The sequence below is a fragment of the Calidris pugnax genome, unplaced genomic scaffold (genome assembly GCF_001431845.1).
Source record: "Calidris pugnax isolate Ruff unplaced genomic scaffold, ASM143184v1 scaffold63, whole genome shotgun sequence".
NCBI lineage: Eukaryota > Metazoa > Chordata > Aves > Charadriiformes > Scolopacidae > Calidris > Calidris pugnax.
Window position 1 is genome coordinate 1,470,326 of NW_015090852.1, and position 13,901 is coordinate 1,484,226.

The 13,901-nt window shown below is 57.0% G+C and overlaps 1 protein-coding gene across 3 annotated transcripts in view; it reads left to right on the forward strand.

Moving 5' to 3' along the window:
• The first annotated feature begins 4,643 nt into the window (after window positions 1-4,643).
• The window catches only part of FAM163A (family with sequence similarity 163 member A), a 25,504-nt gene continuing 16,246 nt past the window's right edge, over window positions 4,644-13,901 (forward strand). For all 3 annotated transcript variants that reach the window (XM_014943362.1, XM_014943363.1, XM_014943364.1), the window contains exon 1: window positions 4,644-4,800. The gene's annotated coding sequence lies outside the window, so the exon portion shown is untranslated. The remainder of the gene's footprint in view (window positions 4,801-13,901) is intronic.

A 13,901-nucleotide genomic window follows, 5' to 3' on the forward strand; every position in this document is an offset into this window, starting at 1 on the left:
CCCCCCCCCCCCCACCCCCAGAGAAACTGAGATAAGAACTTAAAAAGTATATTTGGATCAAACTGCTGCTTGGTTTACCAGCGGTACTAACCCCAAGTACTCCAGACATGCCAGTTGGGCTTCTTGAGCCATGTGTTTTATTTAAAACTACATTGACTGATAAGAACAACTTTTGGTTTAATTTTCTTCCCTGCTGCAGAGCACCTGGTGCTCCTGTTTCCAAGCTCTTCCCAGCTACTGCCAAGGTGGGAATCCCACCTTTTGTGTTCTGTTTGGGCCCCCAAGTGCTGCTTTAAAAAAAATAATGAATAGATGACTGGGAACATGGCTTGGGGGGGTAAAAAAATGAGACTGGCAGCAAAATCACACAAGCTGATAACCCTGCTCGCCAGAGCGATGCTGTTTCACGTCTGCTTTGTCGTGATCGTCTGCAGCGCTCGCCTGCTTTGGGCTGGTGCCACAGGGGTGATGGAGCAGCTTGATGTGGATCTGGGCAACTTCGGGCCATCGGTAGCCAAGTGTCTCCTTAATCCCAAAGAAACTCTTTTTCACGTCCATCCATGGAAACAGCAAAATGTCAGTTCCTGAATTAGCTGTAATAATGCCTCCCATGGCCCTGGCAGTGCTTTCCGACAGGAGAAGCGTCTCTCCCTGCATCCTGGGCTGTCATCACCTCCCCACATCCTGCCCAGAGCAGCCCAGGAAATGGCTTTCTCGCTTCTCCTGGCCTCCTCCTCCTCCTCCTCCATGCTCTCCTGGATGTCTCTAATTCACATCCCTGTGGCAGCTCCGAAGCCCAGCTAAGGGAAAAGGCTACTACCTTCCGCAGAAAATACTCTGTGTGCTTGTTTTTCTTGCCCTCTGATGTGCCGGGCTTGGAAACGCGGATTTCTTTATTGGCAGGGGAATAGGGAGGCTTCCCTGCTGGCCCGGGCTGAATGGCACACATGTGTGTCAGCACACAGCCCTGCACCCGCAGCCGCTTAGATCCTGCAGCACAGAGGGTAAGTGCTGTGACAGGATCCACTTATCTCGCCTTTGCCTTTCATAATTCATACTGCCCTTTTGCTAAAGGCGCAAAGCCGTTTGCATCCTAACGAGTGTTTATTCCCTCCCGGCTCAGCTCCTCTGCCGCTGGATCCTGGGGAGGAATCAGTGGGTCGGGCTCCGGGCATCGGCAGCGGGCGGCTGTGAGGGCTGGGATAACGGGGAGAGCAATCCGTGGCCAGCGGGATGCCCTGACTGGTGGCCAGAGTGATGGAGGAGAAGGTGAGTGGTGTTTTCTCCCCAGCTTTAGAGCTTGCTCTACAAGGAGGAAAAGCACTGGCGGTGTCCCTTACTTAAAAACGGGGAAACTGAGGCACGGGAGGAGTCGACTGACTCGCTGTAGCGGGGGTCTTGCGTTAATCCCACCAAGCTGCCCTGCCTTGCAGTGGCTCTCATGCCCCGTAGAGACCAAAATTGGAGAGAAGCAGGTGAACACATGTTCTCCTTGCACAGCAATCCCCGCGCTGGCAGCGCTCGGCGCGCGGTGCAAGGCATGAGATTCAATTATCGCTGCCGTAGCTCGCAGAGGAGAGCAGCTCTCTCGTTTCCAAAGGCGATGCCAGCTGCAAGCTGCACCTTCTCCAGCTGAAACTCTTGGTTTGGGGCTTCAAAGCTTCCCCAGTGGCTGGTAACACATGTTGGGGGGCAAGACCTTCCTGCGTGTGCTGTGTTTGTGGCTCCCCGGTGCCGACGGGGCACCGCAGCGATGGGCCGAGCTCCCAGCAGAGCCGGCGTCGCACTGGGAAGCCAATGTACACTAAATGTTGGCTCTGTTTTACAGGGAGTCATGGGGTGAGGGGTAATCTTGCCTGAAAAACGCCGGGTAGACTTGGCATCCTCCTCTCTGCCCCCACTCATCCTTCTTGCCACGGTACGATGGGTTTTTCTCTTTGCAGCAGCAGATCCCTGCCTGTGCTGGCAGCCAGAAGGGTGTCATCACCTGGGGCGTGGGAGGAAGGATCAAACTGGACCCTCCAGACTTTCAGCATGGGGGCAGAAGGGTGGGGGTGGCAGCACTGGTGGGGCTGAAGGTGCCCAGGGGGCTGCAGGGGTAGGTTTGGGGTGCCCAGGGGGTGCTGTGGGACCCTGCTTGGGGATGTTGCAGGTTTGATAGCACCCGGGGTGCTTCAGGGCTTGGGCTTGGGGGTGCCCTGGTGGGTATCTGGGGGTTTGGGACGGCTCAGGGGATGCTGCCGGTGTATGGTCCCCACGGGGGGAGATGCAGGCACTGGGGTATAGGCTGGGGGGTGGCCGAGGGGGTGCCCCCCTGCACACTCTGCTATGGGGCAGGCGCTCCGGGGGCGTCCCCAGCCCGGTTCTTTCTGCGGAGGAGTTCCGGGGGGGTCAAGCCTGTATCTGTGCCCCCCTACAGCCAACTTCGGGATCCTGGGGGGGGGGGTAGTTAGGGGGCCGGGGGCTGCGGGGGCGGTGCTCGGGGGCGGCAGCTCCGGCCCCCGGGCAAACTCCTCCCCCGCTCGCCTCCACCCCCCCCCGCCTGGGCAACTTCGGGCCATCGGTAGCCAAGTGTCTCCTTAATCCCAAAGAAACTCTTTTTCACGTCCATCCATGGAAACAGCAAAATGTCAGTTCCTGAATTAGCTGTAATAATGCCTCCCATGGCCCTGGCAGTGCTTTCCGACAGGAGAAGCGTCTCTCCCTGCATCCTGGGCTGTCATCACCTCCCCACATCCTGCCCAGAGCAGCCCAGGAAATGGCTTTCTCGCTTCTCCTGGCCTCCTCCTCCTCCTCCTCCATGCTCTCCTGGATGTCTCTAATTCACATCCCTGTGGCAGCTCCGAAGCCCAGCTAAGGGAAAAGGCTACTACCTTCCGCAGAAAATACTCCGTGTGCTTGTTTTTCTTGCCCTCTGATGTGCCGGGCTTGGAAACGCGGATTTCTTTATTGGCAGGGGAATAGGGAGGCTTCCCTGCTGGCCCGGGCTGAATGGCACACATGTGTGTCAGCACACAGCCCTGCACCCGCAGCCGCTTAGATCCTGCAGCACAGAGGGTAAGTGCTGTGACAGGATCCACTTATCTCGCCTTTGCCTTTCATAATTCATACTGCCCTTTTGCTAAAGGCGCAAAGCCGTTTGCATCCTAACGAGTGTTTATTCCCTCCCGGCTCAGCTCCTCTGCCGCTGGATCCTGGGGAGGAATCAGTGGGTCGGGCTCCGGGCATCGGCAGCGGGCGGCTGTGAGGGCTGGGATAACGGGGAGAGCAATCCGTGGCCAGCGGGATGCCCTGACTGGTGGCCAGAGTGATGGAGGAGAAGGTGAGTGGTGTTTTCTCCCCAGCTTTAGAGCTTGCTCTACAAGGAGGAAAAGCACTGGCGGTGTCCCTTACTTAAAAACGGGGAAACTGAGGCACGGGAGGAGTCGACTGACTCGCTGTAGCGGGGGTCTTGCGTTAATCCCACCAAGCTGCCCTGCCTTGCAGTGGCTCTCATGCCCCGTAGAGACCAAAATTGGAGAGAAGCAGGTGAACACATGTTCTCCTTGCACAGCAATCCCCGCGCTGGCAGCGCTCGGCGCGCGGTGCAAGGCATGAGATTCAATTATCGCTGCCGTAGCTCGCAGAGGAGAGCAGCTCTCTCGTTTCCAAAGGCGATGCCAGCTGCAAGCTGCACCTTCTCCAGCTGAAACTCTTGGTTTGGGGCTTCAAAGCTTCCCCAGTGGCTGGTAACACATGTTGGGGGGCAAGACCTTCCTGCGTGTGCTGTGTTTGTGGCTCCCTGGTGCCGACGGGGCACCGCAGCGATGGGCCGAGCTCCCAGCAGAGCCGGCGTCGCAGTGGGAAGCCAATGTACACTAAATGTTGGCTCTGTTTTACAGGGAGTCATGGGGTGAGGGGTAATCTTGCCTGAAAAACGCCGGGTAGACTTGGCATCCTCCTCTCTGCCCCCACTCATCCTTCTTGCCACGGTACGATGGGTTTTTCTCTTTGCAGCAGCAGATCCCTGCCTGTGCTGGCAGCCAGAAGGGTGTCATCACCTGGGGCGTGGGAGGAAGGATCAAACTGGACCCTCCAGACTTTCAGCATGGGGGCAGAAGGGTGGGGGTGGCAGCACTGGTGGGGCTGAAGGTGCCCAGGGGGCTGCAGGGGTAGGTTTGGGGTGCCCAGGGGGTGCTGTGGGACCCTGCTTGGGGATGTTGCAGGTTTGATAGCACCCGGGGTGCTTCAGGGCTTGGGCTTGGGGGTGCCCTGGTGGGTATCTGGGGGTTTGGGACGGCTCAGGGGATGCTGCCGGTGTATGGTCCCCACGGGGGGAGATGCAGGCACTGGGGTATAGGCTGGGGGGGGGCCGAGGGGGTGCCCCCCTGCACACTCTGCTATGGGGCAGGCGCTCCGGGGGCGTCCCCAGCCCGGTTCTTTCTGCGGAGGAGTTCCGGGGGGGTCAAGCCTGTATCTGTGCCCCCCTACAGCCAACTTCGGGATCCTGGGGGGGGGGGTAGTTAGGGGGCCGGGGGCTGCGGGGGCGGTGCTCGGGGGCGGCAGCTCCGGCCCCCGGGCAAACTCCTCCCCCGCTCGCCTCCACCCCCGCCGGCCGGACCCGCCTCGCCTCTCCCGCTCCTCCGCTCCGGTGATTATTCTTCTTCCTATTATATCAATTTTTATTATTATTATTATCGCTGTTATTATTATCGTTACCCTCCTCCCGTCCTCTCCTTCCTCTCCCCGCCTGGCCAGCCCCGTTTCCCCGCCAGCCACCGGACCCGCTGCCTCCGGCTCCTGCCCGCCCCGGGCGCCCAGGTACGGCTCGGGCACCCCGCTGCCCTCATCCCTCCCCCGGCCCCGGGCACAGCAGCTTTGCAGAGGGGTTGGGGCAAAGGAAAGGCTCTCGCTTGAATTTGGGGCAGCGGTGGGATGGGGAGCCCCGAGGAGTGTGTGTTTGGGGGGGGGATGCTGCGGGCAGGACGAAGTGGGATGCCCGGGTGGGATGCTCCTGGCATCCCAGGACCACGCTGAGACCCTGCGCCGCGGCCTCGTCCGGGCGAAGCCTCCAGGTTGTGGTTCCCTGCAAGGTCCTGACTTCTTCCCTCTGGGTTACGCGGTCCAACTTTGTGTTGAGATGGTGTTTTTTAAGTCACTGTTAACTCTTCTGTCCACTCGGGTGGGTAGGGCTGAGTTTGCCCGTCGCTAAACCCTCCTTCCTCCCAGCTGGGTGAAGTTTGGGAAGTCCCAAACCCGGGGCTCAGCCTCTTGCTCCCTCGGTGGGAGCCCAAAGCCTCGCCGTTCAGCAAGGACATGACGGCCCAGCAAATCCCTAACCTCTCCCCACCAAACCTCTCCACGGAAATGGTGGCTGCCTTTGCTGAAGTGGAGGAAATCAAATCCTTTTGTTTATTCCTGAGGATCTCTGTTTTATCTCTCACCGTGCTGCGGTAATTAAAGGAGACCTGCGCTCGAGTTATTCGCCTGGCTTTTGTTTTCTCCTAAGGTTATCCTGGAGGATTTTATTCCCTCCAAAAGGGCATGTGGAAACATTTAGTGTTTTCAGCTGGATTTCATTTGCGTGCTATTGATTGTCTCTCCAGCAGAGAGATTTTTCTTAAGGTGTGGTGGAATATTCCACCCCGATGGAGGCTTGTATTACTGGGACTTTTTTTTTTTTTTCCCCTCTACCAGCCTTGCCCCTTGCTCGTCCGAGCCGCAGAGTTTCCCCGTGATGCTGTTTGTGGTGTACTGGGTGTACTGGGGCTGCTGCTGGTTGGCATTTGGTGTCATCGCTGCGGGATCTGATGGGATCTAATCTGAGCTTTGGCAGGGAAGGGGAGAAAAGGCTTTTTCTATGAAGGGCTTTTTCACCTGTTGAAAAGCCAAGAGGGGAGAGCAGCAGCAGCTCAACACTGTGGTCAACGCTGGCTCAGTGAGTCCCATCCCATTCCAGTGCCATCTCCGCTGGGATGTGAGATCCTCTCTGGTCTCTTTCCAAAGCCTTCCAAAGGTTTCAGCCTGACCACAGGCCCGAGGACAGCTCGCTCTGGAGCCCTGCTGAGGTGAGGCAGCCTGGCCCTGCTCTGCTCCAGCCCAAAAGATTCTTAACTGGGTGGAAATCGGGCACGAAGGATTCTCCACTCAGGAAGCCCTCCTTTCTGGAGAACTACCGAGCATCCTTCAGCCATTTTGTATGGGAGCATTTTGGGTGTGTGGACCAACGGGAGACCCAGCAGCTGCCTGTCCACTGGGAAGCATTAGGAAGGGGCATTTGGAGGAGCTCAGCTGGAGCAGGATCACCGACCTTCGCCACGGGCACAAATGGGAGCACAAGAGCTGCTCCCCTTTCTGGGGCCTGCTTTGTGGTGATGCCTCAAACCCAGTAGCCCCCAGGGCAAGCGGCAAACAGAAATAAGGTCAGGCTGTAGTGTTCCTGTTGTTCCCTGCCCCGGCTGCCTCCCCCTCCAGCCTCCATCCCTGCTGCATCTGCTACCGGAGCCCCCACCAGCCCCCATCCCTCCTGGCATCTCTGCCCGCCCAACCTTCCCCCTTCCTGCTTTCCCACTGGGATGAAATATTTATTGAGGCTCCGTTACCCTTGTTTTCTTGAAAGCACGTTTCACACTTCATTTGCAGGAGACATTAAGAGACTTCACGTCGGGTTTTCCTTCTCGCTGGGCGCGTGTGATGGTGTGTGCGTGACCGTCCCGATCGGGGCAGCGCAGGCTGGGCGAGGTGGAGCATCTTAAGTGATGGATAAGTCTGTTCCCGCTCTGTGTGATCAATCAACTAGAAAAAAACAAAGCCAAAACACACCCCAAAACCTGGTTTGAAACCCAGAAGAGAGTTTAGCTCTGCAGCGCGGACCCGTCTGTGCCTGGTTGCATTGCGCCTCCTCACCCCGGTTGGGACGTGGTGGGTACAAGGAGTGGTCCCATAAAGCAACCGTGAGTGAGATTTTCCCATGGCTTTATGGAAAAGTCACTCCTGGACCTGATGCTGGAGTGACTCTGCTTGGATTCACCCCAAAAAGCAGGGTTGGGATGTCCCTGCATCGGCACAGAGCGATGTGCGTCTCCGGCTCTCCCTGGGTACGGGGATCTCCAGGATCCCACCGGATGGGCAGTTCCAGAGGGATGAATTGCCGTTGGCTTGGAAAGCAGGGCTGCAGCTGGTGACCCGTGTCCATCCCTTGGGGTGGCTGTCCCTGTGCAGGATGTCCTCCCACGGCACCGGGTCAGGACCGTTGCGGGTACCGCAGGCGTAGGAGTTGTGGAGAGGGAAAGGTGGCCCGTGGCTTTCTCATGCCCACATGGGACAGCTTTCTTGGGGAGAGGAAGGTGAATTTTGACAAAGACTGATCTGTGCCGGCTGTGCGGGTGGAGAAGGGCAGGATGGGCTTCCCTGCCTGGACCCACTGGCAGAGGAGATGTGGTCACATCACCCATCCCTTACACCTGCTTAAGACTGAAGGCAATGTGAGGAGTGAGGCAGTGAAACCTGTGGAAAAAAATTTTCCTTCTGCTAATTGAAGCAATTATCAGGAGGGCTGAATGCTACTGAACGTGGTGGTAGCAGATGGGGCCAGATCTCTGCTGGCTTCGGTGGAATGGCGCTGGGGAGAGGCAGTGGTCACCGCTGAGGCCATACCTCCCAGTACCCGGTATGTGTCCCAGGAATGGGGATCCCTCGGGGTCAGGGTGGCTGTCCCCACTGGTGACGTGGCTCCCCACCAGGAAGGATGAGGTATGTGTGGGCAGAGCCAGCTGAGGCACCCAAAAAAAGCAGAGGAGGCAGACCCCAGAGCTCCTCATGGGTGGTGTCAGTGGCAGGGGTTACCTGGGCTGCAGGTGGTGAGGTTTTGGCTGGTTGCCCTCCCAGCTGGATAGCTTTTAGCATGACCACCTTGTTCTCCCTGCCCAGGTGTCCCTGAGATGGGAGAAGCAGCTCATCCCTTCCCTGCTGGGGTGACCCGTGGTGGCTCCCATGCAAATCCCACCCCGCTGAGCTCCTGCTATGGGCTCCTTAAAAACACAGGGGAGTTAAAAACACATGTCTCCTTAAGGCTGGGAGATGGTCACTGGCTGAAATAGCTGCTGGCCTGAGGCTCTGGAAATGGGCATCCAACCTCCTGGGCAGGTCACATCTCCTTCCTGGAGCTCAGGGACGAGCAGCCGTTGCGTCGGGCGGATGGAGGCGGCAGCTCCAGGGCTTTATGGAGGGTAGGAGGAGGAAACGAAGAGACCAACAGAGACGCTTCTGGGTTGTTTTTTGGATCCTGACCATGAAGCCGCCCTGCTCCAGAGCCAGCAGCTGGCCCTGCTGTCTGGCCCCCCGCCGAAAAGAGACAGTCTGTCTGCCTCGCGCTTTCGGGGAGGCTTTGAGAGCCCTCCGGACTGTAGTACTGCCGCACGTGGGAGGCTCCTCTCTCTGTATTGCTGCCTGAATGCAATTAGGCATTAATGAGTCATTAAAATAAATCTCTGTTTCTACTCCGAGCGAATATGCCGGGGGGATGCTGACAGTGGGAGCAGCAGGTCTTGCATCATGTGCAGGAAGAGGCTGCGCTTCCCCGCGCCCTCCTCCCCAGGGCTGGGCCGCGGCGCCCTCCGTCTCCCTTGCCCGTGGAAAAAGGGACCTTTCCCAAGCACCACACGGGTTTGTAGCTTCTGTGGGAGTGGGACTAAATTATAACCAGCCCTAGGGTTGTTTTTTTTCTGGAGGAATGGTGGTCTGAGGGTTATCTGCTCCCTGATGCTGAAGGGCACCTGCCCGGCTAGAAGTGGGCAGAGGTGGAACCAGCCCATGGTTTTTTGGCTCCTGGTTTGTTAAAGATGCTGATGGCCGTGTCCTCTGTAACCTGGATCTGGTGGGCAGCTGGGGGAGATCTCAGCCGGCACCGTGGCTGGAGGGGGATGAATGTGAGGCCGGCGCTGAAATACGAAAGGGGAAGTGTTGTGCGTCACTGAGAGACATCCATCCAGTTTTCCTCGCTGCAAATGGGATTTGAAGAGAGCTTGCGAGCCAAGAGGGATCCTGGTGGCCTCTGTCATCACGGCCAGGCACAAAGCTCTTCTTCCTTCACTCCACCCCACTGGTAAACAGCGCAGTTACCCCTAATGAGGTCTCTGCTAATTTAATCCCTCTGCAGTGGCTGTCTCCCTGGCACGCTCGCAGGCAGGCGGGAGGGCAGATGCTGGCAGGACACAGGGGGACGTCCCCTGCGTGTCCCAGGGGAGCAGCATCCCTCAAACACTTGGTCGCTCTTTCTGCCGCCGGCCCCGTAGCGTTATCCAGGCTGTGGGAGGGCAGGAGTTAAAACCAGGGGTTGAGCAGGAGAATTAATTTTATATTTTATTTTAGCAAAACAAATAAATTGGGTGACGTTGAGGCACAGCAGATCTGCCCTGGCGTGACTCGGACAGCATAGCCCGAGTGTGCCATGCCTGAGGGGGCTGAAGCCGATGGGATTACAGAGGCTCCAGCCTCAGCCAGAGTTTCTCCCTCGGGCTTTGCTTTTTTGGGAGCGGAGCTTGTTGCTACACGGAAAGGTTTTGCACAAGTCGTGTTTCATACGTCAGGCTGGGAGCAACGGGGATGGGGCGGCGAGGGCAGATCCAGGTGGGAATTGAGCAGAGGATTTTCATGGGAGTGATGGAAAGGAGGTGGAAAGGGCGAGACGGCACCACTGTCTAGGGCAAGGAGGGAGATAACAAGATGGTGCCCAGAGGAGAAGCTGTCCTGGGGGTTGTTTCAGAGGCAGTTAGTGAGAAACTGGCTTAATGAAATACAAATCTTTAGTGGGAGACTCACTGCTGTGCTCAGTTGGATCTTGTTGGGGATGCTCTGCAGGGATGCTCCAGACTGTGTTGCATGATGCCTCTGCTGGGATTGATCCTCCTCTTCCAATTTACACCCAGGACGAAGATGCATTTGGTGTCCCTGCACTTCCCAGTGGGATTAGCCCCGCTGGAGAGCAGAGCACACACCTTCCTGAGGTAGAGCAGCAAAAAAATCAAACTGGGGAGAAGATCATATCTCCATGGGCTGTGTTTGTGGCTCATGGATCCAGCTGAGGTCTCCATCCCCTTGCCCTGATGGAAAGAATCCATTGATGTGAAAATAAATGGGTGCTGAGAAGGTGAAGGTTCCAGCTTGGACCAGTGAGGGTGCTGGAGAAATACCCTCCCAGGGCTGGGAATGAACAGCAGAGCATCCTTGAAGGGAGGCTGGCTCCGTCACACTGCTGGAGAGGGTCTCCAGGCTGCAGGATCAGCAGGATTGTGATCCATCACCTGGACCTTCCTCCATCCTGAGGCCTGGGTGTGGAATGGCTGGAAGTTGAGAGCTTTTAAAGAGGTCCCTGCTGCCCCATTTTGTTTTGCTGGTGCTGGGAGCGCTGGCTGATGCAGGGGAAATCCCCGTGCTGTGTTGGTGATTTACCAGAGGGTTAAATCAGTCATGGGATGCCTCCAACAGTGCAATCAGCTTGTGTGAACACCAAGGGTGGAAGCAAATAACCCTCGCTGCTCCTTTCCATGCTCGTGAGGATCCATCTTTTGTGCTGTACACTGTGAACACCCGGGCGCTGCTGTAGCAGGGGGATTTAGGGGCAAGATGGGGTGCAAATCAGACCCAAGTCCTTGCTCTCCGGGATCCATGGTACAGCAAGATCCAGCCTGGGCTCCAGTCTCTGCTGGCTGTGGCCATAGGCACAGTCCCGAGCCTTGTGTGTGGCAAAATGCTCTGAGTTTTTGGCCAGGGTCAGTCTCACCTGGGGCACGCTCAGCTTTCTGGCTCTCCATGGCCTTGCTCTTCTACCAGTGCAGATGCTGCTGTGGTGGCTGCTCGTAGTGGGAGATATTTGGGTGCTGGAAGGGATGGTGCCCACGGGAGGGATGCTGGCCAGGCCCCGGTTGGCTGTGGAGAGCGTGCAAGGATCTGATGTGGGGCATAATCTCAAAAGCCCTTCTCTGTGTGACTTGGCTTGATGCCACCGGTTTTGTCTCTGGTTATTTTGGGACCACGGCGGAGCATCTCCCTGGCACATGTGCCTGGACTCCGCCGCAGCATTTGCTGGGAGCAGTCCTGGGATGGACCCCGGGCACAGCGGCAGGAGATGAGCCATTGTGGATCAGGCCAGGGACATCTTCATCCCACTTTCCACCGTGGGCTGCCCATGTCTGATGACTTTACCCTGTCCAGAGCTGCACATCACCCCTTCCCGGGTCTGCACGCACCCGCTGTGGCTCCCGGACTCCCCTGGGCTGGTCAGGAGCCGGCCAAGCAAACACAGTGAGTAGGAGATGCACGGGAGGATGAGGAGGGAGGTGTCATTTTCCTGCCCTGGGTTTTAAGCTGTCCTGCAACAAGGAGGGTCTGCAAAGAGGCTGTAATTATATAGGAATTTGCCTTACTGTGTTCAGTTTTGGGCTCCTCACTACAGGAAAGACATTGAAGTGCTGGAGTGTGTCCAGAGGAGAACCACCAAGCTGGTGAGGGGTCTGGAGAACAAGTCCTATGAGGAGAGGCTGAGGGAACTGGGCATGTTTAGTTTGGAGAAGAGGAGGCTGAGGGGAGACCTCATTGCCCTCTACAACTACCTGAAAGGAGGGTGTAGAGAGGTGGGGGTTGGCCTCTTCTCCCAAAGGACGAACGACAAGACCAGAGGAAATGGTCTGAAGTTGCGGCAAGGGAGATTTAGATTAGATATTAGAAAGAATTACTTTACTGAGAGAGTGGTCAGGCACTGGAACAGCCTGCCCAGGGAGGTGGTGGAGTCACCATCCCTGGAGGTATTTAAGAAACGTATAGACATGGCTCTTCAGGGCATGCTCTAGTGCCCAAGGTTATTGGTTTATGGTGAGGTGTTGAGTGTGGGGTTTAGTTGGTGGGTGCAGTGTTTTTGGTGGGCGTTTGGTGTGGTGTGGGGTTTGGTTTTTTGTGGTTTTTTTTAGTTTTTTTTTTTTTTTGTGGTTGGACTCGATGATCTCAAAGGTCCCTTCCAACCACTAAGATTCTGTGATTCTGTGATATCCAGGTGTAGCCATGGCCATGCCATGGGTTTTGCAGTAGTATGTTGATGTGTGGGCCCAGTGGGGACAGGATGGTCGCTTCTGCGTCCCTCCGTGTGGGTCCAGTTAATCCACACAGGCAGATGAGAGAGGATCTGACTAGTGGCTTAAGGAGATAAAGGGCAGATGAGATGTCCAAGTAACGAGATACTGGTGTAATCCACGCCTGAGACATCCTAGGCTGTAAAGCCACCCTTCCTCCAAGAGTCTGTGAGGTGCTGGGAGGTCTCTCTGGGACAGGGATGTGGATGTGCCAGATGGTCCCAGATGTGTTGGGGCTTCACACACCCAGCGCTGCCACGGCCAGAGATCAGAGATGCTCGGTCCTACGTGGCTGTAAAGGCGAATGCGGCAGGATGAGGCCAGATGTGGGAGGGAGTGACCCTGGTTTGGCAAGAAGGTGTTTTTTGGCAGAGTTTGATGGCCAGGAGAGGGGATCTCCTGGTCTGGGTGGGTCAGGAGCGTGATGGTGGCAGCAGGAGCGCAACCCTTTCTGCCAACCCAGGAGCTGGGGTCTGGCTGGCAGCTTCCACCCTTGAAGTGGTTTGATTTTTGGTAAATGCAATTAATATCTTGCTTTTCCCGTGAAGCTTTTGCAAGAAAAGGGCTGGTTTCAAGACCTTGTTGGTGTTCCTTCTTTCCCATCCCTTGGCTGGAGAGGAGGGGGGGCCGGGAGGAGGTGGTGGGGAGCCCTGGGGAGCTGGTGCAGGTGGTGGAGGGGAAGCAAGGGCAGGCTTGCAGCAGGGCACAGGGTTTTCAGTTTTGATGACAGACTGCAAATCGCCAGAGCCTCAGCTGGAGGACAGTGTCACCTCTGCGACCTGGCTGTCCTTGCGGTGGCCGGGAGCGAGGAGCCGGGTGTTGGCTGCTGTTCCCCTTGCAAAACTGCTGGGCCAAACCCTGCGCGGCTCGAGGCACCAAAGGGCAGGAAAAAGCCTCGGGTAGGAAATGGGTGGCACAAAACATGCTTTCTGCTGGGGAGAGCCTTCCTTGGTGTTCTCTGCAGCAGGCTGAAATCAAAGGTTTCCCCGCCGCCGCTGTGATTTCTGTCCCCAGGCTGGTCCCAACTCAAATATAACTTGGCAGAACCAGCCACGGAGCCCAGTGCTGCTCCCAGGGATGCTCTTGCTGCAGGAGGGAGCGGGGTTGATCCGGTTGCCCAGGGCCGTGGGCAGTTTTTATGCCTTAAAGATGCTTTTTTCCTCAATATATTTATTAACGGTATAAAAAAATGTCAGAAGGGGCAGGGCCCATCCTGCCCAACCCCCTCCCCCCGAAATGGTGATGCTAAAGCAAGCTTATGTGCAGGGGTAAACCAAAGCAGCAATTTGTAACACCTCCAAAAATCAGTGTTTGCAGGGCAGCAGGTTCAGCCCCCTGCTTGCTCCCTTAATTAAAAGTTTAAAGGTTTCAAAGTGAGCCAGTGGTGTGGGACCTGGGCAAGAAACCCAGGGGGGAGTGCTGGGGCTGTCGGGGGGCTGCTGGGGGGGCTGTTGGCTCCTCTTGCATCCCACCTTGCCATCACTCTCCACATGAACTTTCGCTTGGGTTTAGCTCATCTGGGAGGGTCTCCTTGTTTCTGCTCCCCCGCGACTCAGCTTGTCCCCTTATGCAGCACAGAGCATCCATCACACAGTGAGTTTGCAGGGTCTCAGCCCTCCCCGTGCACCCGTCCTGCCCAGTGGCTGGGGGATATTCGTGTCCTCCTCCCCTCGCTGAGGTTTGCAGCTGTGGGTTAATCCACCCGAATCCCACCAGGCTGAGCCTGTGCGGGGCAAGGACGCAGCCACCCAGGAGCTGCCCTGTTGTTTGCTGCTGTAATCTGTTTTGAAAAGGCAGCCC